This window comes from Vipera ursinii, assembly GCF_947247035.1.
Source record: "Vipera ursinii genome assembly, chromosome: 7".
NCBI classification, from domain to species: Eukaryota; Metazoa; Chordata; class Lepidosauria; order Squamata; family Viperidae; genus Vipera; species Vipera ursinii.
The window spans coordinates 76536965-76564381 of NC_139521.1; the positions used below are offsets into that span (position 1 = coordinate 76536965).

At 51.3% G+C, this 27417-nt stretch overlaps 1 protein-coding gene and 1 long non-coding RNA gene across 2 annotated transcripts in view; one reads left to right on the forward strand and one right to left on the reverse strand.

The window, feature by feature from the left end:
• Positions 1–2715, forward strand: part of LOC310643614 — a 4896-nt gene extending 2181 nt beyond the window's left edge. The window contains exons 2-3 of the long non-coding RNA XR_014493103.1: positions 2380–2492; positions 2674–2715. This is a non-coding gene — a long non-coding RNA (uncharacterized lncRNA). The remainder of the gene's footprint in view (positions 1–2379; positions 2493–2673) is intronic.
• Positions 1–17897, reverse strand: part of PAIP2B (poly(A) binding protein interacting protein 2B) — a 30073-nt gene extending 12176 nt beyond the window's left edge. The window contains exon 1 of the mRNA XM_083367215.1: positions 17810–17897. The gene's annotated coding sequence lies outside the window, so the exon portion shown is untranslated. The remainder of the gene's footprint in view (positions 1–17809) is intronic.
• Between the last annotated feature and the right edge of the window lie 9520 nt (positions 17898–27417).

Sequence of the window (27417 nt, forward strand, 5' to 3'; positions counted from 1 at the left end):
AGGAGGAGGAGGAGGACTGTGGGGTCCTTGGGGCTCTCTGAGCTGGGTGGTTTTCGTGCAGACGTTTCATGGCCCAACTAGGGAACATCATCAGTGCTAAGGAGGGAGTGGGGTTTACAGAGAGGAGGACTGTGGGGTCCTTGGTGCTCTCTGAGTTTGGTGGTTTCCTTGCAGACATTTCATGACCCAACTAGGTAATATTATCAGGGCTAGAAGGGAGGAGGAGGAGCAGAGGGCTCCAGTGGGGAGGGGGAGACCAGCCCCTTTGGAAGCCTTGCAGCAGAGCTGAACAAGCCTTGTTGAGAGGAAGAGGCCAGCAGAATAAGAGAATAACAGAGCTGGAAGGGAGCTTGGAGGTCTTCTAGCCTGACCCCCTGCTCAAGCAGGAGACCCTCTAGCATTCCAGACAAATGGCTGTCCAGTCTCTTCTTAAAAGCCTCCTGTGATGGAGCAGCCACAAGCTCTGCTTTGGCCTCTTCTGGCTTTTCTCCACCCTGCTCATCTGCCTCTTCTATCTTTAGATATGGCAGAATAACAGAACGACATAGTTGGCAGGGGCCTTGGAGGTCTTGTAGTCTGACCCCCTGCTCTGGCAGGAGATCCTATACCATTTGACACGAATCTCTTCTTAAAAGCCTCCAGTGATGGAGCAGCCACAGCTTCTGTTCCACTGATCGATTCTTCTCAATTCCTCCTTGATTCCAGGCTGCTTCTCTCCTTGATTGGTTTCCATCCGTCGCTTCTTGTCCGGCCTTCACCTGTTTTGGGCAATTGGTGGGTCCCCCTCCTCTTCTTTGGGGCAGCCCCTCAAATATTGGACTGCTGCTTTGGAGGCAGTCAATCCCCCAAAGCAGCTGATGGCAAAAACATGGTGGCCTTAAGTCAGAGGTCTTCCAACTTGGCCCTTGGATGACTTGTGGACTTCAACTCCCGGAATTCCTCAGCCAGGCACGCTGGCTGAGGAAGTCCACTCCTCTTAAAGTCTACTATATAGGGGTCTTCCAACTTGGCCTTGGATGACTTCTGGACTTCAACTCCCAGAATTCCTCAGCCAGGCATGCTGGCTGAGGAATTCTGGGAGTTGAAGTCCACTCCTCTTAAAGTCTACTATATAGGGGTCTTCCAACTTGGCCTTTGGATGACTTCTGGATTTCAACTCCTGGCCTGGCTGAGGAATTCTGGGAGTTGAAGTCCACAAGTCATCCAAGGGCCAAGCTGGAAGACCCCTGGCTTTAAGTAAACCACCTTGGAGGGCCCAGTGTGGCCCAGCTGCAGCCAGCTCTGCTCTCACATTGAAGGACATCTGGTGAGCACCAGGAGGCTGGCAGCTGGCAAGGATCAACGGGGTTTGTCTCTCGTGTGTGTGTTTGTGTTTGTGTGTGCGTCTGTGTCTTTGTGTGGGGGGCATGTGTCCAGACAGCAGCCAACCATGGGCAAAGGGACCGCTTTTCCAGGATGGTGGAAAGGCGGACAGCAGGGAAGCCAGCTGGCGCAGAGAGGTCCCCCTGCCTTCTCTCGTCCCTTGGGAGGAAGAAAGAAACGGAGCAGAAATGGACGTCGATGGAGATTCTCGGTCATCCCCGTCATAATCATCCTAGAGAGGCTTTTTTCAGGAGACAAGTGGGCGCTCTGGTTTTTCTCTGAAGGCGTTTCGCTCCTCACCCAAGAAGCTTCTTTCAGCACAGCTGAAATTGCTGGAATCGGGGAGCTCCAGTTTAATGAAGAGAAGGACGAAAGGGGGACAGGACAGCAGTCTTCCAGTATCTCAGGGGCTGCCCCAAAGGAGAGGGAGTCAAGCTCTTCTCCAAAGCGCCTGAAGGCAGGAGAAGAAGCAACGGATGGAAACTAATCAAGGAGAAAAACAACCTAGAACTAAGGAGGAATTTCCTGACAGTGAGAACAGTTAATCCGTGGAACCACCTGCCTCCAGAAGCTGTGAATGCTCCAACACGGGAGGTTTTTAAGAAGAGACTGGCCAGCCCTTTGTCTGAAATGGTATAGGGTTTCCTGCCTGAGCAGGGGGATGGACTAGATGACCTCCAAGGTCCCTTCCAGCTATTATCATTATCATCATCGTTATTATTATTATAGACCTTTTATTCATTAAACATGAAACTCAGTGAAGTGAACCCTCAAACTGACTGGCACTAATGGTTGACACGGGTTGCTGCCAGCATCCTAGGTATCAACCAGGTAGCGCAGTTTTTTGCAGCACTGCTGGAGTTATTGCGGGAAGCTGCAATTTCTCGATGTATTTTGCAAAGTCTTTGGACATGGTTCCCAGCGCCCCGATGACAATGGGGATCACTGTTACACGTTTCATCCGTAATCGCACAGTTTCGATGGCCAGGTCGCAATATTTTGTAATTTTTTCCCCAGTTCTTTTTCCTTCGGCTCTGGCATCTCCCGGTACAGCGATATCCTTGTGTGCGGATAAGTGACGCGGGACGAGGAGCTTCTCCATCACCCAGCGTCACGCTTCGGTCCCGGAGGTAGGTGCCTTTTCCAAAAAGCAGCCGGATTTTCTTCACTGTTTTCCTTGAAAAGGTTTCGCTTACTCACCCGAGAAGCTTCCTCCATTCTGGGTTAGGATTGAACTGAAGAAGTTGGGAAAAGATGCTGACTCCTCCCGCTTCTTGCCAAGGAAGGCTAACCGGATTCTCTTCCTGAAAGGCACAATGCTCAGCGTCGCAACGCCAGCAGCTGGCGGCTTCCTCCCATCGATAGATCAAGCCGGAACGCATCAGCCTGACGGCCCCGAGACACCACGGAAAAGCGTGGGAAGGATCTGGGAAAGACGCACCGACATCAAGAAGAGACGGCTCCTTCCGTTCGGGATGAGGCAGCTGTCTCATTTTAGTGACTCTTTCCTTTCGCTGCCGTAAAGATCCTCCGCCATGCGTCAGGGAAAGCCAAGCCAGAGCCAGTTCAAGGTCTGGGGAAAAAAATCTTCCCAGCTGTTCCCCACCTGACCGGCAGATGTTCTGTCTGGCTCAATATATTTCTGGTTTTATTGCATCAGACACCCAAACGCGGTGTGGTTTTCTGTTTTTTGTTTTTTTGTGTGTGAAGGAGGTTGGGAAAAAAAGCGGGCCTTTTCCATCCCAGCCTGCTCAGAAGAAAATCCCCCTAAATTTGTCTTCCTTGTGTGCTTCCCTGCCAGATGAGAAGTTTTAAAACGGCCAGCTGTTCGTTGAGGCCTTTTGCGGCCGCCGTGATGTTGTCAAGCCTGCCTTTGAAACTTTAAAACCGAGCTTGAGGGCTTTGCAGGTGCGGCTTTGCAGCGGAAGGTTCGAACAAGTACGGCTTTCGAGGTTACGCTGAGGTTTGGATGCACGTTAGCTGCCCCTTGCAGGTGCAGTCAGGCTGAAATCCGAGCCCCGGATTCGAACCTTCGGCCCAGCTACTATATGCAAACTTTTGTCATTAGGCTTTCAGCCCAAGGCTGGTTCCTGGTTGGCCTCGGCTTGATTGAAGCTGCTCATTTGATCTGTTTCCCTCAAGGCCATACGCGCTTCTCCCCACCCTGTCCCCAAGTGGATTTAGCATCGGCTTCGGAGCAGGGCACCTTAAAGGACATTCTCGTTAACAACAACAACAACAAAGTTGGAAGGGACCTTGGAGGTCATCTAGTCCAACCCGCTGCTCAGGCAGGAAACCCTACACCATTTCAGACAAATGGCTGTCCAGTCTCTTCTTAAAAACTTCCAGTGTTGGAGCATTCACCGCTTCTGGAGGCAATTAACTGTCCTGACTGCCAGGAAATTCCTCCTTAGTTCCAGATTGTTTCTCTCCTTGATCCATTCCCATCCGTTGCTTCTTGTCCTGCCTTCCAGTGCTTTGGAGGATAGGCTGACCCCCTCCTCTTTTTTGTGGCAGCCCCTGAGATATTGGAACCCTGCCAGTCCTTCTTTTCATCAAACCAGATGAGATCTATCTATCTATTCTCTACCAATCATCTACCTACCTATCTATATCTAAGAATCTACCTACCTATCATCTCTATCAATCATCTATCTACCCATCTTCTATCATCTACCTGCCTACCCATTTCTTTCTATCTATCTATCTATCTATCTATCTATCTATCTATCTATCTATCTATCTATCTATCCATCCATCATCTACCTACCTACCTACCTACCTACCCATATCTATCTATCATCTATCTATCTATCTATCTATCTATCTATCTATCTATCTATCTATCTATCTATCTATCTATCATCTACCTACCTACCTACCTACCTACATCTATCTATCTATCTATCTATCTATCTATCTATCTATCTATCTATCTATCTATCTATCTATCATCTACCTACCCACCCACCCATCCAGGGTTGGGCAGCTGCGGTCCTTTTAACCCCTGGGCTCTTCTCACCAAGATGTCCCAAATTACAACTCCGCTCAGAATTGGGCAAGACGGCCATACTATTTCAGCACAGCTATACCGATGGTCATCTCTTCTGGGTTTGCAACATCCTTCCCCCTCTCCCCCCAAGCCGGGACCCTCCCGTCTGTCCTCATGCACCCAGCCTCCCCCCAGCCTGCCTCCCTCGTGCAAGGAGCAAAGCAGGCCTGGTGGGGTTCCTCACAGCCCATAACTCTCGCACCGCCCGGACCAGGGTTGGGGGGAAGCAGCCAGCAGAGGCCATGGAAGGGAAAGCGCTGCCCTTTGGAAGAAGCAATGCGAGGTCCCTTTTGGAAGGGATCCACCAGGCTATTTATAGGGGCAGAAGCTGGAACTCAATCCCAGGTGCCTCCCCCCACCCTCCCCATTCCCTGTTTAAAGACCCCGGAGTTTCCAACAACAAGCGGGGGGGCACCTTCCAGCCCTGTCCCAGGAACTCGGGAGAGCTGGCTGCCGACACGCTCCAGCCTCGCAAGTTACACACAGCTCTCGGCTTACAACGGGGTCACTTACCGAATGTGCGGACGTACGACGGCACTGAAAAATAAATGCACTCGGGACCGTTTTTCACACACTTACGACCGTGGCAAGGTGTCAAAGTTCAGACACTCGGCAACCGACTCGTATTTAGGACGGTCGCAGCGTCCCGGGGGTGTGTGGGGTGTGTGTGTGTCACCTGATCCCCTTTTGCGACCTTCTGACAAGCAAAGTCGAGGGGGAAAGCCAGATTCGCTTAACCGCCGTGTGACTCGCTTCATAACTGCGATGGTTCACATAACAACCGAGGCGAGGCAGGTCGTAAAATGGGGCAGAACTCACTTAACAAGTGTCTCGCTTAGCTGCAGAAAGTTTGGGCTCCAGTCAGGTACTCAGTATGCCCGGGGACTGCAACCTTGAGCACTGTAAGGCTTGTGGACTTCAGCTCCCAGAATTCCTCAGCCAGCATAGCTGGCTGAGGAATTCTGGGAGCTGAAGTCCACAAGCCTTACAGTGCTCAAGGTTGCAGTCCCCTGCCCTATGCTAAATTTGACTGGCATACAACTGCATACAATAACACTTTTGAATCGAACGTGTCGGAGCAAATACGAACTGACTACATCCACCTTGGCGTGTACAACTACTAATATTTTTGCCCTGAGGAAACCGGGCCCCCCCATCCATTTCTCTGTTGAGAACAAATGAAGGTTTTAAAAAGACACAGCTGCCAACCCCTCGGGGTGCTTTAACACGATTAAAAAAATATAGGAGAATAAAACCAAGGACCAAAGGGGCCTGCGTCCAAGGGGGACAAAAAAAATGAACAAGAGAAGACAAAACGAAACCTTACTGGGTCTCGCCAAGGCCCGGAGCGGCTTCACTCCCAAAGGCCGCTCAGGTGTGCAAGGAGGCCAAATCCACCGGATTTAGCAATGCTAAAGTTTCAGAGATCAATAGCGGCCCGCTTCGCCTCTTCTCAGGCAGAGGCTGCGTCTGTTGGATAGCTGCCCGGCTGGCTGCGACTTTACCCTTATGGGCGAACGAGGCAGACGACTGTACGAATGGAGAAGGCAGAGAAAGGAAGAGACGTCGAGCCGGCAAGCCACGGAAAAGATGAGGACCAAAGTGCAAACGGGCCCGGCGGCTGTCAAAACGGTCGGACGAAGCAAAATACGACTCAGAAAGAAGAAATAAATGAACAGAGGTAAGAAGAGTGAACATAGTCAGGTACTGACCGTGCAGAAGGGCCCTCTTCTCTGATGGGATCGCCTCTCAAAGATCAGCGGTGGTAGAGTCAAAATTCTGGAGATCACCAGAGGAACAAAAGCTAGACAGATAGTTCTCCAAGACGGCTTATTATGACATTCTCTAATTTTTCAATCGGAACACACCCCTGGAAGGGACCCTGGAGGTCTTCTAGCCCAGCCCCCTGCAAGCAGGAGACACTATACTGTTCCAGACAAGTGACTGTCCAGTCTCTTCTTAAAAACGTCCAGTGATGGAGCGCCCACAACTTCTGGAGGCAAGCCGTTCCACTGGTTAATTGTTCTCACCGTCAGGAAGTTTCTCCTTAGTTCCAGGTTGCTTCTCTCCTTGACGAGTTTCCATCCGTTGCTTCTTGTCCCGCCTTCAGGGGCTTTGGAGAATAGGTGGACTCCCTCCTCTTCTGTGGGGCAGCCCCTGAGATATTGGAATGATGCTATCACGTCGCCCCTGGTCCTTCCTTTTGGCCATTCCCAACTCCTGCAACTGTTCTTCATATGTTTTTTGTCTCCGGGCCTTTAATCGTCCTAGTTGCTCATCTCTGCACTTTTTGTAATGTTAATATTAATGCTAAGGTTATAAACCCATTATGTTACATAGTATAACATTATAATGCTATAACGGTAATGTAAACTTCTTAAACGTATTAACCTTGCAGTCCTTTCGGTCCAAGAAATGAACAATTGGAACTTCCAAGGGTTTAGGAGTAGTCCTCAACTTAGGACCACGACTGAGCCCAAAATTCAGGTGGCTAAATGAGAAATTTGTTAAGCGGGTTTTGCCCCCAAATGACAGTTATGAGACTATATTTCTGGAGCCCACCCAAACCACCCCAGCACACCGCGATATTAAATTGTTTGGGCACGGTTACCGAAGAAATCATTGCGAGGAGCTGGATATTATTCGAGGCAAGTTACACAATACAGTTTAAAACAGAGGAGTGTGTGTGACGCGGAAGAAACGGCGCTGGCTGGGGAATTCTGGGAACTGAAGTCCACCGGTCCTAAAGTTGTTACTGTTGGACGCCTCCGATGTAAAGGCTCAATGTGTCTCCTGATGATTTAAACCTATTGGCCTTAGTAGTGCTTACATTCGCTTAGCAATGTGCAGAGTAAAAAAAAAAGCGGAGCTTAGAAAGCTAAGCAGAATTTCAGGTTTCCCGAATCCTTGATTAAAGGCACCGCCGTGAAGGATTCGCTTCTTCTGGTTGGCCCCGGCATAAAACCGCCCGAACTTCCATTTTACTTCGCTCTCTCCCAGCTTCCCTTAACCCGCCCGCCACAGAGGTAATTTTTCATGCTACGTTCCGGATTCACCAACTTGCTTGTGCTGTAATGAATATGTAGGCCTACAAGGAATCCCAGGAATGAGGGCTTCCTCTGCCAGGACACGTAACCGAAGAACACAGAGGCGCCCAGGGACGAAAACCTGAAAAAGAATCCATCTCCTTTTTAACACCTCGTTTTAAAGAGGGGGAAGGAGAGTTCAGCCTGCTTAGAACTTGTCCGAGGTGGTATATAGGCTCTCCCGCTCGAGCAGGGGGCTGGACTAGATGACCTCCAAGGTCCCATTCTATTCTAATTCTTTCCTATTGTTATTTCTGTTCTGTTCTATTCTATTCTTATTCTTATCATTAGTCTAGTCTATTCTATTATTCTATTCCCTATTTTCTATTCTATTCCCTATTTCATTCCATTCTATTCTATTCTAAATGGTATAGGGCAGGGGTAGGCAACCTCGGCTCTTTTATGACTCATGGACTTCAACTCCCAGAATTCCTGAGCCAGCATAGCTGGCTCAGGAATTCTGGGAGTTGAAGTCCATGAGTCATAAAAGAGCCGAGGTTGCCTACCCCTGGTATAGGGTCTTCTGTTCAAGTAGGGGGCTGGACTAGAAGATCTCCAAGATCCGATCCGATCCTATTCTATTATCTCTATTCTATTCTATTCTATTCTATTCTATTCTATTCTATTCTATTCTATTCTATTCTATTCTATTCTATTCTATTCTATTCCTATTCTATTACTATTCTATTCCCTATTTTCTATTCTATTCCCTTTTCCATTCCATTCCATTCTATTCCCTATTCCATTCCACTCTATTCTATTCTAAATGGTATAAGGTCTTCTGTTCGAGCCGGGGGATGGACTAGAAGACCTCCAAGGGCCCTTCCAGCTCTAGATTTCATTCTGCTGTGGGCCTCTTCTATTCTGCAGAAAACTGGCCGCGGGGCACTCCATAATTCCCCCCCCCACTTCTCTTTGGGCAGGGACCGAGTGGAGCAACTCCAGAACACCCCCACCCTTCCCCCCATTCTGCCCCAACTCTTGCGGAAGGCAAAGGCCTCTTGGATGGGGTTGAAAGGTTTCACTGACCCGCTTCCATCTGACGGCTACTAATCCCAAAAGACTTTCTGGAAAGGGATTTCGCTCTCCGTGCCGTGTTAAAAGCACGACCATTTCTGTGCCAAGTAAACAAAATTACAGGTAGTTCATTTAGCGACCGTTTGAAGTTCGAACAGCACTGGGGGGGGGAAAGGGACTTAGGACTGTTTCTCACACCAATGACCATCGCAGTGTCCGTCCCCCCCCCACCGGGTCAGGTGATCCAAATTCAGACGCTCGGTAACTGGCTCGTATTTATGACGGTCGCAGTGTCCCGTGTGTGTGTGTGTGTGTGTGTGTGTGTGTGTGTGTGTGTGTGTGTGTGCCGTGAGTTGGAATCCACCCACCTTAAAGCTGCCAAGGTTGACAAAAAAACCAAGAGGGAAAATTCAAAGACACGCTATGTCAGGGGCCTTCAAACTTGACCACTTTAAGACTGGTGGACTTCAACTCCCAGAATTGAAGTTGAAGTTGGAGTTGAAGTCCACCAGTCTTAAAGTGGCCAGGTTTGACGCTGGCTGAGGAATTCTGGGAGTTGAAGTCCACAAGTGGCCAGGTTTGACGCTGCTTGAGGAATTCTGGGAGTTGAAGTCCACCAGTCTTAAAGTGGTCAAGTTTGAAGACCCCTGCGTTACACAATGCATGGAGTAACAGAGCCAGCTGCCCGCCTCTGTCACCTTCCTCAGCCTTGGAGCCCAAAGTCACCGAGTTCAGGCAAGGGGAGACGCAGCTGTTGACGGTAACCAAATCCGGGCGTCCCGCTCCGTGCTCTGCAGTTGGGGGACATGCCTTGCGGACCTGCCAAGCCACGGAACAAGCTCCACAGAGACGTGGCACCACACGGGGGAAGCTGGCCTAGACTTGCCAGGCGTGGGAGGGTGACTACCGCCAGCTGACAGGCAGGCCAGCCCCACGCCCTGAAGTGCTTTCCCCTCGGGCCGTTTCCCAACACATCCACTGGGCAAATGTTACCTGTCAATCATTCAATCGGCATAGAGGTGGAAGGGACCTTGGAGGTCATCTAGTCCAGCCCCCTGCTCAAGCAGGAAACCCTATACCATCTCAGACAAATGACTGTCCAGTCTCTTCTTAAAAACCTCCAGTGATGGGAGCGCCCACGATTTCTGGTGGCAGGCTGTTCCACTGGTGAATTGTCCTCACTGTTAGCGAGTTTCTCCGTAATTCCAGGTTGCTTCTCCCCTGGATGCGTTTCTATCCGTTGCTCCTTGTCCTGCCTTCAGGCGCTTTGGAAAATAAATTGAGCCCCTCTTCTTTGTGGCAGCCCCTCAAATATTGGAAGGCTGCTGTCATCTCTCTCTCTCTCACACACACACACACACACAGACACACACACACACACACACACACACACAGTTCTTCGTTTCTCTAGACTAGCCATCCCCAATTCCTGCAACCGTTCTTCGCATGTTTTTGTCTCTAGGCCCTTCAACATCTTCTTTGCACTTTTCCCAAAGTCAATCAATGTCAACAATTATGAATGTTTGTGAGAGGTGCCGAGGCTTTAAAAAGAACAATAAAGCACCCCACGTGCATCCGGGCCCTTTGTCTTAGATGGAGACACTGGCACCCAAAACGAGAGCAGCCAGCCAAACGCTTTTCAAGGCTTTGGCTGCGCTGAATTTGAACTCTCCTCCGCACGTAGTTGTCAATCCCAGCTCTAACCTGCTCATCATTGGACACTCATACTGCCATTCACGGCGCCATCAGCATGCCTCACACTTTCCGCTGCAATAAAACGTGCCTTCTATAGGACGGCACCAGAATTTTCCTGCAAGGTTGGAATATCGCATTTTATAGCTGCTGGACTGAAAAAAAAAGACATTTTTCTAGAACGGATGAGCAGAATTTCCCTTTACCCAAAGCCACAAGGCCTTTTGCAAACATAGTGCAGAATATATATATATATATTTTAAAAAAAAACCCAAACAGCAGTAGCTTTGGGCACTGAAAAATGTGACTTAAGACCATTTTTCACACTTATGGCTGTTCTTAGCATGTGGCTACATGATCAAAATTCAGCCGCTTGGCAGATGACTCATATTTATGACGGTCGCAGCGTCCTTGGGTCGTGTGTGATCCCCCTTTTGCGACCTTCGGACCAGCAAAGTTAGTGTTACTAACTTTATCAGCGGCAGTGATTCACTTAAAACTTTTGGCAAGGTAGGTCGCAAAATGGGGCAAAACTCACTGAACAAATGTCACAGGGAAATCCTGGGTTCGGTTCTGCTCGCTGAGGACTAGCTGTATGGGGAGCCCAGGCGGATGAAGGTGGAATTAAGCACACGCCCTCCAAACTGTGCAACGTTTGAGCAACGTCAGCTTTAGCTGCCTGCTCAGAGAAGGGTGTAAACAACTGGAACGCAAACCCTTTGTAAAGAGAGAAACGACTGGAGAGAGTGGGAGGAGAAAGTATGTGGTCAGAGACTTACTCGAGGATTTGCAAAGCTGTAGCAGTAGTAGGGGCAGACTCTCCAGGCTCATCACAAGCTGTGGGGAAAAACCTGCGCCAGCTATCCTTGGGATTTATTTAATTTTATGTATGAAATATTATTTTACTGTCCATCTCCTCTGTAAGGCAACTCTGGGCAGCTTTCAGCCAGTCCTTGACATACGGCAGGGATCCTCAAACTCGGCCGCTTTAAGACTTGTGGACTTCAACTCCCAGAATTCCCTAGCCAGCATCGCTGGCTAGGGAATTCTGGGAGTTGAAGTCCACAAGTCTTAAAGCGGCCGAGTTTGAGGATCCCTGACATGTGGTCACAAACTAAGCCCCAATTTTCTGCTGCTGCGTGGGACAGCTGTCAAGTGACTTTTGCCCCATTGTATGACCTTTCTTGCCACCGTTGTTAAGTGAATCAGGGTGGGTTGTTAAGTTAGTAACCCGTTAGTAACTGTTAAATGTGCCTGGTTTCCCCATAGAAAGTGGCCAAAGGGGGTCACGGGACCCCAGGAGACTGCGACTGTCCATCAACATGAGACACTTGCCAAGGGTCTCAATTTTGATCATGTGACCGTGGGGGGGGAGGAGACACTGCGATGGCCATTAAATGTGAAAAATGACCGTGTCCCTTTCTTCACTGCTGCCGTCACTTTGAGCAGTCACTAAATGTGGTACCCGTGCAGATGCAAATTCAATTTTTAAAATTGTGCAAAAAAAAAAAGGGACGGGCCTTTTAAAAGGGTGAGCGATGCTACTCAGAGCTAGGAGCCAAATCCCGCCACCATTTGATGCTTCCCAAAGCTAGCATCAACAGCGATTCAGCTTCTACCTGGGGCCAAAAGCTGGACGTTGAAGGCTGCATGGAGAGGAAAGCGGAACGGCTGAGGAAGGCAACATGGCACGTGCAACAGGAAGGTCCCTCCTAGGGGCATCTGCTCGCCATTTGGCCCCATTACTCTCACTTCCGATAATAACAATAATAAGGACGATGAAGTTGGGAGGGACCTTGGACGTCATCTAGTCCAACCCACCGTTATACCATTTCAGACCAATGGCTGTCCGGTCTCTTCTTAAAAACCTCCAGGGATGGAGCACCCACAGCTTCTGGTGGCAGGCTGTTCCACTGGTTAATTGTTCTCTCCGTCAGGAAGTTGCTCCTTAGTTCCCGGTTGCTTCTCTCCTTGATTCGTTTCCATCCTTTGCTTCTTGTCCGGCCTTCTGTTGCTTTGAAAAATAAGATGACTCCCTCTTCTTTGGGGCAGCCCCTGAGATACTGGAAGACGGCTGTCCTGTCCCCCCTCGTCCTTCTCTTCATTAAACTGGACATCCCCAATTCCAGCAACCGTTCCTTGTATGTTTTAGCCTCCAGACCTCTTATCCTGTTTGTTGCTCTTCTCTGCCCTCTTTCCAGAGTCTCAACGTCTTTTTTACATCGTGGTGACTAAAACTGGATGCAGCATTCCAAGTGTGGCCTTACCAAGGTGTTGTAAAGTGGTATTAACCCTTCACCTGATCTTGATTCTCTCCTTTCTTCTTGCGGCATTAAAAGCGCCAGCTGGAATCTTTCTAACTCAGTGTGCCCCCCCCCCTTTGAAGTGAGACCCCAAAAGCCTCCAGATAACAGATTCCCAGCCTCTGGAATGGCTCCAGGCTGGCCACTCGCTTTTCCAACAGGATATATACCATAAAGCAGGGGTCCCTAACCCCCCTGGCCGTGGACCGGGACACGGCATGCCAGCAACTGGTCCGCGCAAAGAAGCAAAGCCCCATCTGACGGAGGCGGGCAGCACACGAAACCACGCGCTCTCCGGTCCACGGAAAAACCTCTCCCCACGGAGAAACGCTGGTCCCTGGTGCCCCAAAGGTTGGGGACCTCTGCCATAAAGACTGGCTGTTCAGGACGGGAGTCTTGCCAGGACAGCCGCCTTTGCCCACCCACCCACCCCGTGCCCGGCGTCTGCCAGGCTGGATTTGACAGTTTGCTCCTCTGACGCTTTGATTCTTGGGAGATCCATCAACTTAAATTCTCCCCGTGTTTCATTGCACGTCTTGGAAGCATTTCTTACATGGTCGCACCCCACTAGTCTCCCTTTTCACACTTTTTAAAAGCTGTTTGTTTGGGTTTTTTGTTTCTTTAAAGGCTACCTAGTCACCTGGGCTAGTTTAAATCTCGAATCCTGCTTGCACGGTTCTACCCACCTGCTCTTCTTTCTAGCATGACCATAAACTGTTTAGAAAGCTCAAATTTACACGTGTGTGTGTGTATGTATATATGTATATATGTGTGTGTGTGTGCATATACACATATGTAATTTTTTGGGGGGGCTTGCTATATACATACACACACACACACACATAAATAATTCCAGCTTGTTTCCTCTAAACCCCCCCCCGGCTCTAATTTTAACCGTGGTTAATTTGGAACAAGCTAATCCTCAAACTGGTCTTGAGGCTGCCTTGCTTGAGACGCACAGGAAGGCCAAATGACCGATAGTAAAAAAAATTAAAACAGCCGTGATATATCTGGCAGTCCCAGTGATCTCTCCTGCTCGTTCAGGAGAGAAGGGAGGTGCAACACACCGAAGGGAAGGGCAAAGCATGTTGCGGCTTGTGATGCTTTTTAGAAGCTCCTGTGAAATGGTTCCCCCAACCCCCCACCGCCCCACAGCTTCTAACAGCCTCCTCCTCCTCCTCCTCCTTACTCACTGCACCTTTCTTTCCTCTTTCAACTGCTGCATTGAGACCCCACTGATTCAGCAAAATCGCAAGCCGTTTTCCAGACACCGACCAAGCCACAAGCAAGCTTTGTTGCGCTCGGAGGCGCCCGGTTTGGGTTTTATGCATATGCAAATGTAAGCAAAATCACACACAGACACACACACACAGAGACACGACAACCGGCTCGCAAGCCACGATGCTGTAGGATTGCTCACCCAGACCATGATCCGAAACACGGCCTCCTCCGTTGAAACCCAATTAAACAAGTAAACAAGCCGGGGGGTGGGCAACAAGCATTCTGCTTTTAACAGCCGTATCAGATTGTCACAAGTTGTGTGTCAAACCCTTCGCCTGATCTGGTGCTTTACCAATAAATAGCCAGAGAGCTACCGAGGATGGAATTGCTGGCCCAGCTCTGAAACGGGGGAGGGCGGGTATCAGCCTGGGGAGGTGGCTGTTGTGATACTACAGGCCGTCCTTGACTTACGACAATTAAGCCCAAACTTTCTGCCGTTAAGCGAGACGTTTCTTAAGGGAGTTTCGCCTCGCGTCGTAACCAATCTGGCCACAGCTGTGAACTGAATCTGGCTCCCCCCCATTGGCTTTGCGTGCCGGGAGGTCGCAAAAGGGGATCACGTGACCCCAGGACGCTGAGACCGTCGTATATGTGAGCCAGTTGCCAAAGGGCTGGATTTTGGTCACGTGATCCATGGGGGAACGCTGCAAGGGTCTCTAAGTGTGAAAAAAAAAACGGTCATAACTTTGAATGGTCTCTCAACAAACCGTAGAATCCCTTTAGCGCTTCTGAAGGCATTCATTTCTCCATCCGAAAAAAACCTCAGGACATATTTTTATTATTAGAGCGGCGTTCCTAATCAGCGACTAAGAGGCGAGCAGCTTTTGCTGAATGGACAGAAAGGATGCAAACGGCTCTCTTTATGCTTTAACCTATTAAAAAAAAAAAAACCTTGAAAATCCGAGCGAGATTTCCACACCTACTGGGAAGTTCTCCTGCACAAACCCCCGATAGGAACAGGAGCACAAAGAATTAACTGGGTTGAAAGAACCTGGACCCCCCCCACCCCAAATCATTTGCACAAGCTCTCTCGTCAAAAGGAGGCTGAAAAACGATGAATATCCATCAGCCTAACTGCCCGCCTGTGACGCCTTTAACTCCATGCATCGCCCTTCAAAAGCCAGAAGTCACAATATTTTTCCACACCTTTTTTTTTTTCCTGGATAAGCCCGGGAATGGCTGGCACTCCCAGGCTGTTCCGATTTGCAAACCTGTCCGACACACTAATTTTCCTCGGGGGGGGAGGGGGGGGGCCTCTCCTGTGCAAGCTCGACAAAATACAAGTTTTTCTGGTTTGGCAGCCATTCAGAGGACCTTCAGCACCAATCCCTAATTGGACGCGAGGGTCCCTCCCAAAGAGGCATCCGAATTCGCACCAGGCGCGTTCCCTAGCACCTGCTACTTCACCTCAACCCATTCTCTTGATGGGGCTTTCCTGGCGAAGTCAATTCTAGCAGGTCACAGGCCTGAACACACGCGAGAGACGCCCAGCGTTTCCTGCGGGAGACACGAGCGAATCACGCTTAATATCGCCGGGTCCCCGCTGCTCTCTGAGCTTGGCTGTGTTCTTTGCAGACGTTTCACGACCCAACCGGGTAACCACATCGAGAGGGCAGCGAGGTTTGCCATGTGAAAGAGAAGGCATAATACGGTTGGCTTCACACAACGGGATTGTTGCTTTCATGGTTTTCTGCGGCCTGTCATTTTCTTTAGTGAAGAACGGCTCTTGCTGCATGGAAAGTCTGAGTAGCCCACTGCCAGAATGCAAATTTTATTTTTTATTTATTTTATTTTAATCCCATTTATATCCCGCCCTTCTCCGAAGACTCAGGGCGGCTTACAAGCTTAGCAGTAGCCTTCATTCTATGTATATGCCTGCTTGTTAGGGCTTTCACACACACCCCCAAGCGGCATCATTACAAAGTCAGCTTAATTGCCCCCAACAATCTGGGTCCTCATTTTACCTACCTGGGAAGGATGGAAGGCTGAGTCAACCTTGAGCCTGGTGGGATGCGAACCTGCACTAATTGCAGGCAGCTGGGGTTACTTAAGGAGGCATTAGCCCACTGCTCCACCAAGGCTCAATGTTTGGTTATTTCCTGGCTGTCTAAAACCAGGGCTGCTTTTTGAAAGGCGTTTGTTTATATTTATTTACCAAAAGGTGTCTCAGCCAAATACATGCCTAAATGGGGGGGGGGAAGAGGGGGATGATGGCTGTGGGGTCCTTGGTTCCCTCTGAGCTGGGTGGTTTCCTTGCAGACGTTTCATGACCCAACTAGGTAACAGCATCAGTGCTAGAAGGGTGGGGGTTTGCAGGGGGGAGGAGGAGTAGTGTGGATCCTGGGTACTCTCTGAACTTGGTTTTCTTGCAGACATTTCATGACCCAACTAAGTAACATCATGAGTGCTAGTAAGGTTTGCAGAAAGGAGGAGGAGGAGGAGGAGGAGGACTGTGGGGTCCTTGGTGCTCTCTGAGCTGGGTGGTTTCCTTGCAGACGTTTCATGACCCAACTAGGGAACAGCATCAGTGCTGGAAGGGAGTGGCATTCTTCCCTCAAAGTACAGCAGCTCCAGCCAGCTGTGGATGGCCAAAAGACTTACTGCCATTCCCAACTGATATAATTGAACCTTCATCCTTCAGAAGCCACCCGAACACCCGGCTTGTAGACCCAGTTTTTGCAACACTGGCCCAGCCTCAGGTATACAAGCCAGACAGGAGCACTCCTCAGGAAAGCCCCACAGACAGAAAAGTTGCCCCAAAGGCGACAAAACAGGCCGGCCAAACCAAGATAGGTCAAAGTCAACTGACGCCAGTCCTGCTTTCCGCAAGGACTGCCTGACTTACATCAGCTCATTGGGTACAAAAGCGACAGCCGTGGCCCATTAACTAACATGCATACATGCTTTGCTTTCTGCATCCACTTTTTCTTCCCCCCAATCCAGCCAAAACCACGGCAGGCAAAAGTTGGAGGAGAGTCTACTCAACATGCATTACATTCCCCCCCCCATGAGAGCAGGGGTCCCCAGAGGGGGCTGGCTGAGGAATTCTGGGAGTTGAAGTCCACAAGTCGTAAATGGCCAAGGTTGGGCACTGCTGCCCGAGAGCCTTCATTTGGTCAAGCGAGGAAGGCAGGCAAGTACCCAGAACCGCATCTCTCAACCCCAAGGACTCCCAGAATTCCCCAGCCCAGCCTGCTTTAAGGTGGAGTGGACCCCAGCTCCCAGAATTCCCACACCCAGCCGGCTAGGGTATTCTGGGAGTTGGAATCCACCCACCCGAAAATGCATTGTCTGGGGAATTCTGGGAGACGGCCTGCACCCACCCTAAAGGATGCTAACTAGGGATTCTGGGAGTTGGAGTCCAGCCATCTCAAAGCAGGCTGGATGGGGGATTCTGGGAGCTGGGGTGCATCCATCTCAAAGCATGTTGGGTAAGGATTCTGGGGGAGTCCAACTATCTCAAAGCAGGCTGGATGGGGGATTCTGGGAGTTGGAGTCCACCCATCTCAAAGCAGGTTGGGTGAGGATTCTGGGAGTTGGAGTCCAACTATCTCAAAGCAGGTTGGGTGAGGATTCTGGGAGTTGGAGTCCACCCATCTCAAAGCAGGCTGGTTGGGGGATTCTGGGAGTTGGAGTCCACCCATCTCAAAGCAGGTTGGGTGGGGATTCTGGGAGTTGGAGTCCACCCATCTCAAAGCAGGCTGGATGGGGGGTTCTGGGAGTTGGAGTCCACCCATTTCAAAGCAGGTTGTGAGGATTCTGGGAGTTGGAGTCCACCCATCTCAAAGCAGGCTAGATGGGGGATTCTGGGAGCTGGAGTCCACCCATCTCCAAGCAGGCAGAGACCCCTGAGCCAGAGCAGGGCCAGCAGAGGCAGCGGGGCTTCTCCTGGCGGGAGGGGGGCGGCCGCCCTCCCAGACCCGGGCCCACCAGTCCCCACGCGGGGCCCAGACGCGTGTCCTCGGCGCCTCCCTCCCCCCCACCGCCCGCTCGCTGGCGGGCTCGCCGTCTCCTACCTGCCGTGGGCCCCGCGGGGCCTCCGCCGCTGCGCGATGCCCGCCCGCCCGCCCGCTGGGCCGCCTCAGCCCGACTCGCCCGCTCGCGCTCCCTCGGCCCCGGCCCCGCCTCCCGCCGCGCCCCGCCCCTCGCGCCCATTGGCTGCCGCCTCGGCGCCCGCCACGCCGCCCCTGCCAGCGCGACACCCATTGGCCGCTCGCCGGCACAGCCCGCCTCCGCCCGCCCTGGGCCCGCCCTCACGTCATTGGCCCGGAGACCCGTCCGACGCCTCTCCTCGCTGGGGGAGGGAGCGGGGGGGGGATTCGCGTCTCAGCCGCGCGTGACGCAGGCCGGAGGGCCCCTCTTTCGCAGCGCTGATTGGCGGAGGCGTCGCCCTCGTCCCCTCCGTCTTCAAACCAGCTGCGTCTCCCACGTGGGCAGCCCTGCGCTGGCGAGCCATTGGCCTTCGGCGGGCCCTTCTTCCCCAAAGCCGGGCGCCGATTGGATGAAGCAGCTGCCGCCTCCTCCGTAGACCTCCGCCAATCCGAGAAGGGACTAAACCAAGAACGCGACGGAGGGGGGAGAATTGCGGGCCCGTCGCGGCTCGCCTCTTTGTCTCGAGCGAAAGGCTTCATCGCTGTCCCCCCCCTCCCGGGGAAATAGTTTGGCCGGACCGCAGCGCCGACACGTGGCTCGAGCATCGCTTCAGCTGCCAGAGCTCCGCGCTTGGACGGGAGGCCACGAGGAGAGCCGGCCAGAAAGAATTACAGTGGAAACATCGCGGAAAATGGATTTAGAGAGGGGAAAGGGTTGCTGTTCCAAAACCGTTGGCTGAAACCATTGAGCGGAGGGCAGACTTGATATTTTAATTTTTTTCCTATCATTTATATCCCACCCGTCTCATTCTGGAAAGCAACGCTGGGCAGCTTACAAAATTAGTCCTTGGGTTACAACAGTTTGCTTAGTAACGCTTCAAAGTTACAGTGGCACTGAAAAATTACTTAATTTTGAAGAGTTGCACAACAACAAGTTATTATATTCTAATAATAATATCACCTATCATGCTGGCAGCCACCCATGTCAACCATCAGTGCCAGTCTATTTGAATGTTCAGTTGACTGAGGTTCATGTTTAATGAATAAAAGATAACAGCAACAACAATAACTTTATCGTCACTTTGAATGTACGCCAATCGGCATACATCAAACTGAAATTGTGACTTCGGACTGTTTTTCAGTCACAAGCTTTGCAGTTTCCCCAGGGTCACCTGATCAAAATTCAGACGTTTGGCAACTGACTCACATTTATGATGGTTGCAGCGTTCCAGGTGTCACGTGATCCCCTTTTGCGACCTTCTGACAAGCAAAGTGGGGGGGAGAGCCAGATTTATTTATTTATTTATTTATTTTATTACATTTATATACCGCCCTTTCCCTGAGGACTCAGGGCGGTTTACAGGGAGTTAAAAAACCAGCAATACAAAAGTTAAAACCAATTTTAAAAAAAATGAAACTAACCCTGTGCAATTAAAACCCCGATTAAAATAAATTACTCCTCAGCCTGGGCCCGAGGGCTCGAAGAGCCAGGTCTTCAGGCGCCGGCGGAATGATCGGAGGTCGGGGGCAGTCCTCACCTCCACTGGCAGCTGGTTCCAAAGGGCAGGCGCCCCCACTGAGAAGGCCCTATCCCTGGGTGTCACCCGCCAGCAATCTCTTACCGGTGGGACCCTGAGCAGACCCTCCCTGTGGGAGCGCACTGGGCGAAGGGCATTTGATGCCGGCAGCAGGTGTTCCCTCAATTATCCCGGATCCTTGCAATTTAGGGCTTTATAGGTCATCACCAGCACCTTGAATCTCACCCGGAGGGCAACCGGAAGCCAATGCAGCTCGCGGAGTAGAGGTGTTACATGGGAGTATCAGTAGACCCCCATTACAACTCGCACGGCTGCATTCTGCACCAGTTGAAGCCTCCGAGTGGTCTGATCAACCTCCTTACTAACTTGTCAGCTGCAGTGATTCACTTAATAGCTGTGGCAAGAAAGGTCACAAAATGGGGCAAAACTCACTTAAGCGGATCACTTAATTTGGGGTGCCATTATGGTCATAAGTTGAGGACTACCTATACAGAATAATTGAAACGGTAACCCGTTCAATGTACAGGCAAGAGGCAATGATATGGATCAGTTCTGGATGAATGAATGCGTTCCACCAATGGCTTCAATTTAGAAATAGTAATTATACCTTGTATGTGGGTTCCCCCCCCCCTTCTTGTATAGCAGGGGTCTTCAAACTTGGCCCTTTGATGACAGGAAAGTATTACAGAGGGTAGTGAGCACAGCACAAGACATTGTGGGCTGTTCCCTGACACCACTGGATGACATCGCCAGGGCTCGTTGCCTTGGAAGAGTGAGGAAAATTCTCAGGGATGACTCACACCCTGGACGGTATCTCTTTACTCTCCTACCATTGGGTAGGAGATACAGGAGTATAGCCAGCCGTACCAACAGGCTGAAGAACAGCTTTTATCTGTGGGCTGTTAGAATTTTGAATGGGATGTAATCTTATGCATAGTTGACTTGGGAGGCCGGTGTGTGGTGTAGCTGGTTCACGTGGTGTGGTAGGATAGAGGGTTTGTTGTCACTGTGTGTTGGGGGGAGAGAGCAGGGGGGGGGGAGGCTCAGCTAATCTCAATGTACAGGTGTTGTCCTTTGACAATAAAGGTTTATTATTATTATTATTTATTATTGTGGATTTCAACTCCCAGAATTCCGCAGCCAGGCCGGCTGAGGAATTCTGGGAGTTGAAATCCACAAGTCCTAAAAGGGCCAAGTTTGAAGACCCCTGCATTAGTTATACTAGCAAAAAAAGATCTTGCTTGATGCTCGAGCTGACTTAGCTGCAGCTAAAGTCCAGAAAAAGGGCGACATCTGCTGGCCAAAATGATTTGGGCTGGTTTGTTGTTGTTTTTCTTGGCACATGCGCAAAGAGCTCGTCAGGGGCGGAGAAATTCAGGACATTGGCGCCCAAGAATGCACGCCATTGGCCACCGATATCATCCTATGTTCCCGTTTGTTCCAATCATTTTTTTTCCAGTCTCTGCGCGTGCGCCTTGTGGAAGACCGGGAGGAGAGTCGCACGGGGCTGTGTACGCGATTACCTCAATACCCTTTTGCGCCTGCGCGATCAGCTCCCAACCACTTGGCGCATGCGTGGAGTGTTCCGCGGCCGCCCGTTGGGGCAGCGGGCACGCCGCGGCTGACGGTGAACGCGAGTCTCCGCTTACCGAAATAGTTTCCCTCATTAATTCCTTCAGAGGGTCAAAATGCGGATGGCGAGGCGTATTCTGTGATTCCAGAGAGTCGGAGGAACCGGGGAAACCCTGATTCCCCAACGCCGGTCACTGGTCGTGTGAATGCGCCAGTTTGGACACGCGTCGGGCAGACACTCTCTTATCCCCTCCGCCCTCCTTTGGTTTGCGGGTCGGATGAATTTAATGGGGAACCTGGGTCAGTGCAGAAGCGGGGGTCACGCATCTGGTGTTTTTTTTTCCGCGTCGTGTGAATGCAGCAGAGAGAGCGCTCTCGAGAGGGGAGGGGCAGCCGAGAAGCGGAGACTCGCGACCCCTGGTGGCTCTTCGCGGCAAGTGCCGCTGTCACAGCCTCGCTGGCAGAGACCCTGACTGCAGCTCAGAGGAAGAGGCGGAGGGGTTGGGCTAGATGACCTACCGGGTCCCAGGTCCTAACCCGAGGATTTTAGGATTCTGCAAAGGTTACAAAGAATCCTCGACTTACAGTGGTTCATTTAGCCACCGTTCAAAGTTAACTGCACTGAAAAAAAGGACGAACATTTTTCACACGTAACGACCGTTGCAGCGTCCCCGTGGTGAGGCGATTGAAATTTGACAACTGACTCATGACGGCTTGCAGCGTCCTGGGGTCACGCGATCCCCTTTTGCGACCGTCTGACAAGCAAAGTCCATTGGGGGGGGGGTTTGCTATCACTCGACTGCGGCAAGAAAGGGGAAAGAAATTATAAATCGACATTGTATAAAGCTTTTTATAAAGAAAATTTATATCAAACGTTTTATACGAGGCGCTTGCCACCTGCAAGATTAGCAAAAAGTTTTTTTAAAACACGTCAGATGGAGGAGGTTGGGAATGCAAACACCAAGTCAGGTACTTATTACCATGTTTGGGGGACCTGTGCCAAAACAAAAGAGGCGTTGGACGAAAATACATGCCTGGCTAGGAAAGATGTTGGGGAAACATGTAACTTTTGACCCTGAACTTTTTTTTTTATTCGGTATAATGCCAGAAAAGATTGATAACGTGATGTCCCGTTGCCTGGAGGCGGTCCGGGTCTGGAGGGGGAGGAACAGGCTTCGTCTCAATCCCGCCAAGACTGAGTGGCTGTGCATACCAGCATCTCGGACTAACCAGTTCATTCTACCTTTAATGATGGGGGGTGAGGTGTTACCCCCCGTTGATAGGGCTCGCAACTTGGGCGTCCTCCTTGACTCCCGGCTCAATTTTGAAGATCACATAGGAGCCGTGACCAGGGTGGCTTTTGCCCAGGTTCGCCTGATGCGCCAGTTGCGACCCTCTCTGGACCGAGATGCCCTACGAACAGTCACTCATGCGCTCGTGACCTCCCGGTTAGACTACTGCAATGCTCTCTACATAGGGCTGCCCTTGAGGACCACTCGGAGGCTTCAGCTGGTGCAGAATGCGGTCGCGCGAGTTGTGTTGGGGGTTTCCCGACACTCCCGTGTAACACCTCTACTCTGCGAGCTGCATTGGCTTCCGGTTGCCCTTTGGGTGAGATTCAGGGTGCTGGTGATGACCTATAAAGCCCTAAATGGCTTGGGTCCGGATTATCTGAGGGAACACCTGCTGCCGGCATCAAGTTCCCTTCGTCCAGTGCGCTCCCACAGGGAGGGCCTTCTCAGGATACCGCCGGTAAGAGATTGCCGGCGGGTAACGCCCAGGGATAGGGCCTTCTCAGTGGGGGCGCCTGCCCTCTGGAATCAGCTGCCAGTGGAGCTGAGGATTGCCCCCGACCTTCGCTCATTCCGCCGGGACCTGAAGACCTGGCTCTTTGAGCTCTCTGGCCCAGGCTGAAAGTTTTAATTGGGGTTTTTTCTATTTTTTCAGGGATTTAATTTAATCTTTTTAAATTGTTTTTAATTTTTGTATCGATGTTTTAAGTACCCTGTAAACCGCCCTGAGTCCTTCACGACACGGACACTCTTGGGAGCCTCCCGATACTCCCATATCACACCTCTCCTCCGTGCGCTGCACTGGCTTCCAGTTGCCTTCTGTGTGAAGTTCAAGGTGCTAATAATGACATACAAAGCCCTACATGGCATGGGTCCGGACTACCTACGGGAGCACCTTCTGCCAATGTCAGCACCCCACCGTCCTGTGCGCTCCCACAGAGAGGGCCTCCTCAGGGTGCCACCGCTCAAGGAATGTCGGCTGGTGGCCCCCAGGGGGAGGGCATTCTCAGTGGGTGCGCCAGCCCTCTGGAACTGCTTGCCAACCGAAATCCGGATGGCCCCCGACCTCTGCACCTTCCAGCGCGACTTAAAAACTTACCTGCTCCAGCAGTCCAGCCTGGCCTGATAGCTCTAATTGGGGTCCCAGTTTGTTTTTTACTATTGTTTTTTTCTTTCACTATTGTTCATTCTGTATACCTACCTTATTCTGTACATCGCCCCGAGTCCCTCGGGAGAAGGGCGGTTTATAAAAACAAATAAATAAAATAAATAAATAAAATATAAATTCAATAAAATTCAAATAATTCAAAATAAACAAAGCATATCTTTGATTTTGTACCTTACAATAGCCGCCAGAATTATATCAATTATATTGATGGAAGGTTTCTCTGTACATGGTCCTCCAGTTAGGGACCACAATTTCTATTCCTAAGCAAGATGCTAACGGAGCCAGGCCTGATTTTTCCATGGTGGTTAAGAGAATCGCTGCGGTTGTTAAATGAATCGGGAAGTCGTTAAGTGAATCGAGTCCTCCCGTTGTCTGAGCCGGACGTGGGCCTTGGCACCCTGCCTGGGTGGGAAGGAAAGCTAAGGAGATGCCACGGGGGGGGGGGGCAACCAGTCCCATGACCCTGGTGTGTGTGTGTGTGTGTGTGACCGAGGTGTCATTTTTCCTTCGCCTCCTTCCCTGTCACTCAGAAGCACCAGGCTGGGGAGGGCGGGTGGAGGGGGGGGTGTCTGAAAAATTTAACCCAGGTGGGAGGACGAAGGTCAAGGAGTCGCCTGTCCTTGGCCACCATCCCTGCACCTTAGGGAGTGTGTGTGTGGAGTCTGCATCCTACGCCTAGCCGGCCCCTGGCTTTTGCCAGATCCTCTCAACCGCCCCTGGGCAGAGCGGCTCGGACGGGAACCCCGTGAGTGGCTCCCCTCCCCCAGCACCCGGAGGAGACCTTCCACCCGGGCCCCCACCAGGCCAACCCCCCCCCGTGGGAAAATGCAAGAGGGCAAAGACCTGGCGGACCCCCCCCCTTCAGGAGTTTCTCAAGAGGTAAGTGGCTGCCAGGACGTTGCCCTGACGGATGGGGGAACCCCTTCCCCTTCTCTGATTGTTTCGTTTTATTATTTCGTTTCATTTTACATTTTGTTTTACTTTAGTTTTTCGTTATTTTTATTTTCTTAACGCGTTCCGTTTCACTTTGTTTTTTTAAAAAATTCTTATTGAACTTTAGCTTTTGTTTATTTTATGTTATTTCACGTCATCTTTTTAAATTGATGGACCGCCCCTCGCGCCATTACGCGACTGGTTTTCTTGCTGCTTTTCCGTTTGGCTAAGCGTCTGCCGGCCCTGGGTTCAAGGCTCCTCCATTCGAGCCCAACCTTGTCCAGTTCCCCCCTCCCCTCCCGTTGCAGATGGATTGGAAGAGGAACGCCTGGATGCCCTCTGCCTGACCCTGCAAGGGCCCAAACTGGCCTGGCAGGTCCGTAGGGCAACCACAGGGGCAGGGGTTGGACTAGAAGACCTCCAGGGTCCCTCCCAACTCTGCCATTCTGTTCCTTTGCCTCATGATGCCACCAAGGTGCGGGCCTGGAATGGGCTCCCCCTCCTCCCATATAGGGGGGATTCCATCTAGGGGGAAATGATTTTTGAGTTGGTGGGGTCCACGGTCAGATGAAAAGTAAGGGTCACCCCCTTAGTTTTCGCCTGGGTCTGACCCACATCTGTAGAAGGGAACTACCATCCAAGTTAGTTTGAGATCAGGATATTGTATTTATTTTTCCAAAATAGGGGAAACCAGACTGGCAGGCCTTGCAACCATTCCTTTAGTGAAGTTACGATGACCTTGGGAAAAAGGGACTTATCACCATTCCTCACGTTTACGACCATTACAGCGTGCACACACACACACACACACACCACAGTTGTGTGTATCGGAATCCAGGTGCTTGGCAACCAGCAGGTGTTCACCATGGGATCCCCCTTTGCAGCCTTCCCAGCTGGCTTCCGATGAAGCTGGATTGCAATAACCGCCCCGATTTGTTTAACCACCGTGGCAGAATGTCATCAAGCCCCAGGGCAGACTCATTTCAAGGTAAACGTTTCGCTGTCCAGTCGTGTCCAACTCCAGGACCTCCTCGCACCCGTCTCCCTTTCCCAGCCGAGGGATGCAGCGTGGCCCTTTTCCATGGTCCGGTGGCCAGCATAGCTGTATGCCAAAGGCTCTTGGAGCACGGCTCCCTTCCCACCGGAGGAGTGCGTTTAATCAAAATCGCGTAAACTATTAGCACCGCTTTGTAAAGCCCTTAGTAAGGCCACACCTGGAATGCTGCATCCAGTTTTGCTCACCCAGATGACAAAAAAGACGTTGAGACTTTGGGAAAAAGTGCAGAGAAGAGCAGCTAAGATGATCAAAGGCCTGGAGACTAAAACATATGAAGAACGTCCAGTCTAGAGAAAAGAAGGACGAGTGTGCACACGATAGCAGTATTCCAATATTTGAGGGGCTGCCCCAAAGAAGAGGGAGTCAAGCTATTCTCCAAAGCCCCTGAAGAAGGCAGGAGAAGAAGCAACGGATGGAAACGAACCAAGGAGAGAAGCAACCTGGAACTCAGGAGGGATTTCCTGACAGGGAGAACAATTAACCAGTGAAACTGCTTCCCACCAGAAGCAGTGAATGCTCCAACACCGGAGGTTTTAAAGAAGAGACTGGACAATCATTTGTATGAAACGATACAGGGTGTCCTGGCTGAGCAGAGGGTTTGAGTAGATGACCTCCAAGGTCCCTTCCAAGTCTATTATTATTATTATTATTATTATTATTATTATTATTATTATTATTATTATTATTATTATTATTATTATTGTCACCCCAGCAAGACTGTGCTTCGAAAGCAATAAAAGATGTTTAATTGGAATTATCCTTGACCCAGACGGAGGGGAAGGGAGCAAGGTGGGCTGGGGAGGAGGGGGGGAAAGGAGACGGGATATTAACTCAAGAGCGCCAGAGAAGATAGACCCACACAGACGGTTGCAATGACAGGGCTGGAGGCCGAAGCACACCAAGGCCTTCTGACCAGCCAAGTCCACGGGGATCACTTACCAGCCACGTGCCTTAACTCAGCAACCGCAGCGTTTCTAATAATAATAATAATAATAATAATAATAATAATAATAATAATAATATAACAATAATAATAATAATTTTATTTATATACCGCCCTTCTCCCGAAGGACTCAGGGCGGTGAACAGGGCAAGAATAAAAAAATACAAAGTTACAAAAGTTAAAAAAGAATTAAATATACTTAGTGACGGGGGCAAGAAACGTCAAATGGGGCAGAGCTCACTTAACGACCAACCGCCTCGCTTAGCGGCAGAAACTGCTGGGCTCAGCGGGGCTGGTCAGTTAAGGTCCCCCCTGTAGCGAAGGCAGCCTGCTAGAGCAGCGTTTCCCAGCCTTAGGAACTTGAAGATGCGTGGACTTCAACTCCCAGAATTCCCCAGCCAGCATAGCTGGCTGGGGAATTCTGGGAGTTGAAGTCCACGCATCTTCAAGTTCCTAAAGGTTGGGAAACGCTGTGCTAGAGCGGCGAGTTCGAGTTCTGCCTTCAGAAGGAAAGCCGACGGGGGGACTTCGGGCCAATCGCCAGGAGGGGGCGAGTTCGAGGCTGCAGTGCAGCAGATCGGGGTCGGCACGCGCGGGACCCCCCCCTCCCCCTCCAGGCCTCGGCTAGGTGCAAAGGGGGCGCCTGCTCGCTCCCCCCCCGTGAAGATGCGCGCACTTCCGCCGCGAAACCCGAGGTCCCGCACCGCCCCGTCGCGTGTCCGCCCGCGCGCGCGCGCGCGCGCGCGGGACTCGGCGGACCCGAGCGACTGCGCAGGCGCCCAGCGCGCGCTCCAGCTCCCGCCCGTCTCGCGCCTCCAAAAAAGCCCGGGCACGCCCAAGGGAGCGCATGCGCGTCGTCGTCCTTCTTCTCGGCGTCGGCGCGCTTTCGGCTTTTTCCCGCACGCGCCCCGCGCCTGCGCAATCGGCCCCGGCGACCCTGGGCGCTGAGGAGGAGGAGGCGGCGGCGGTTCCCTGAGGCGACGGTGCCGCGACGCGAGGCCGGCGCGGCCGGGAAAGGGCGAGGCCAGGA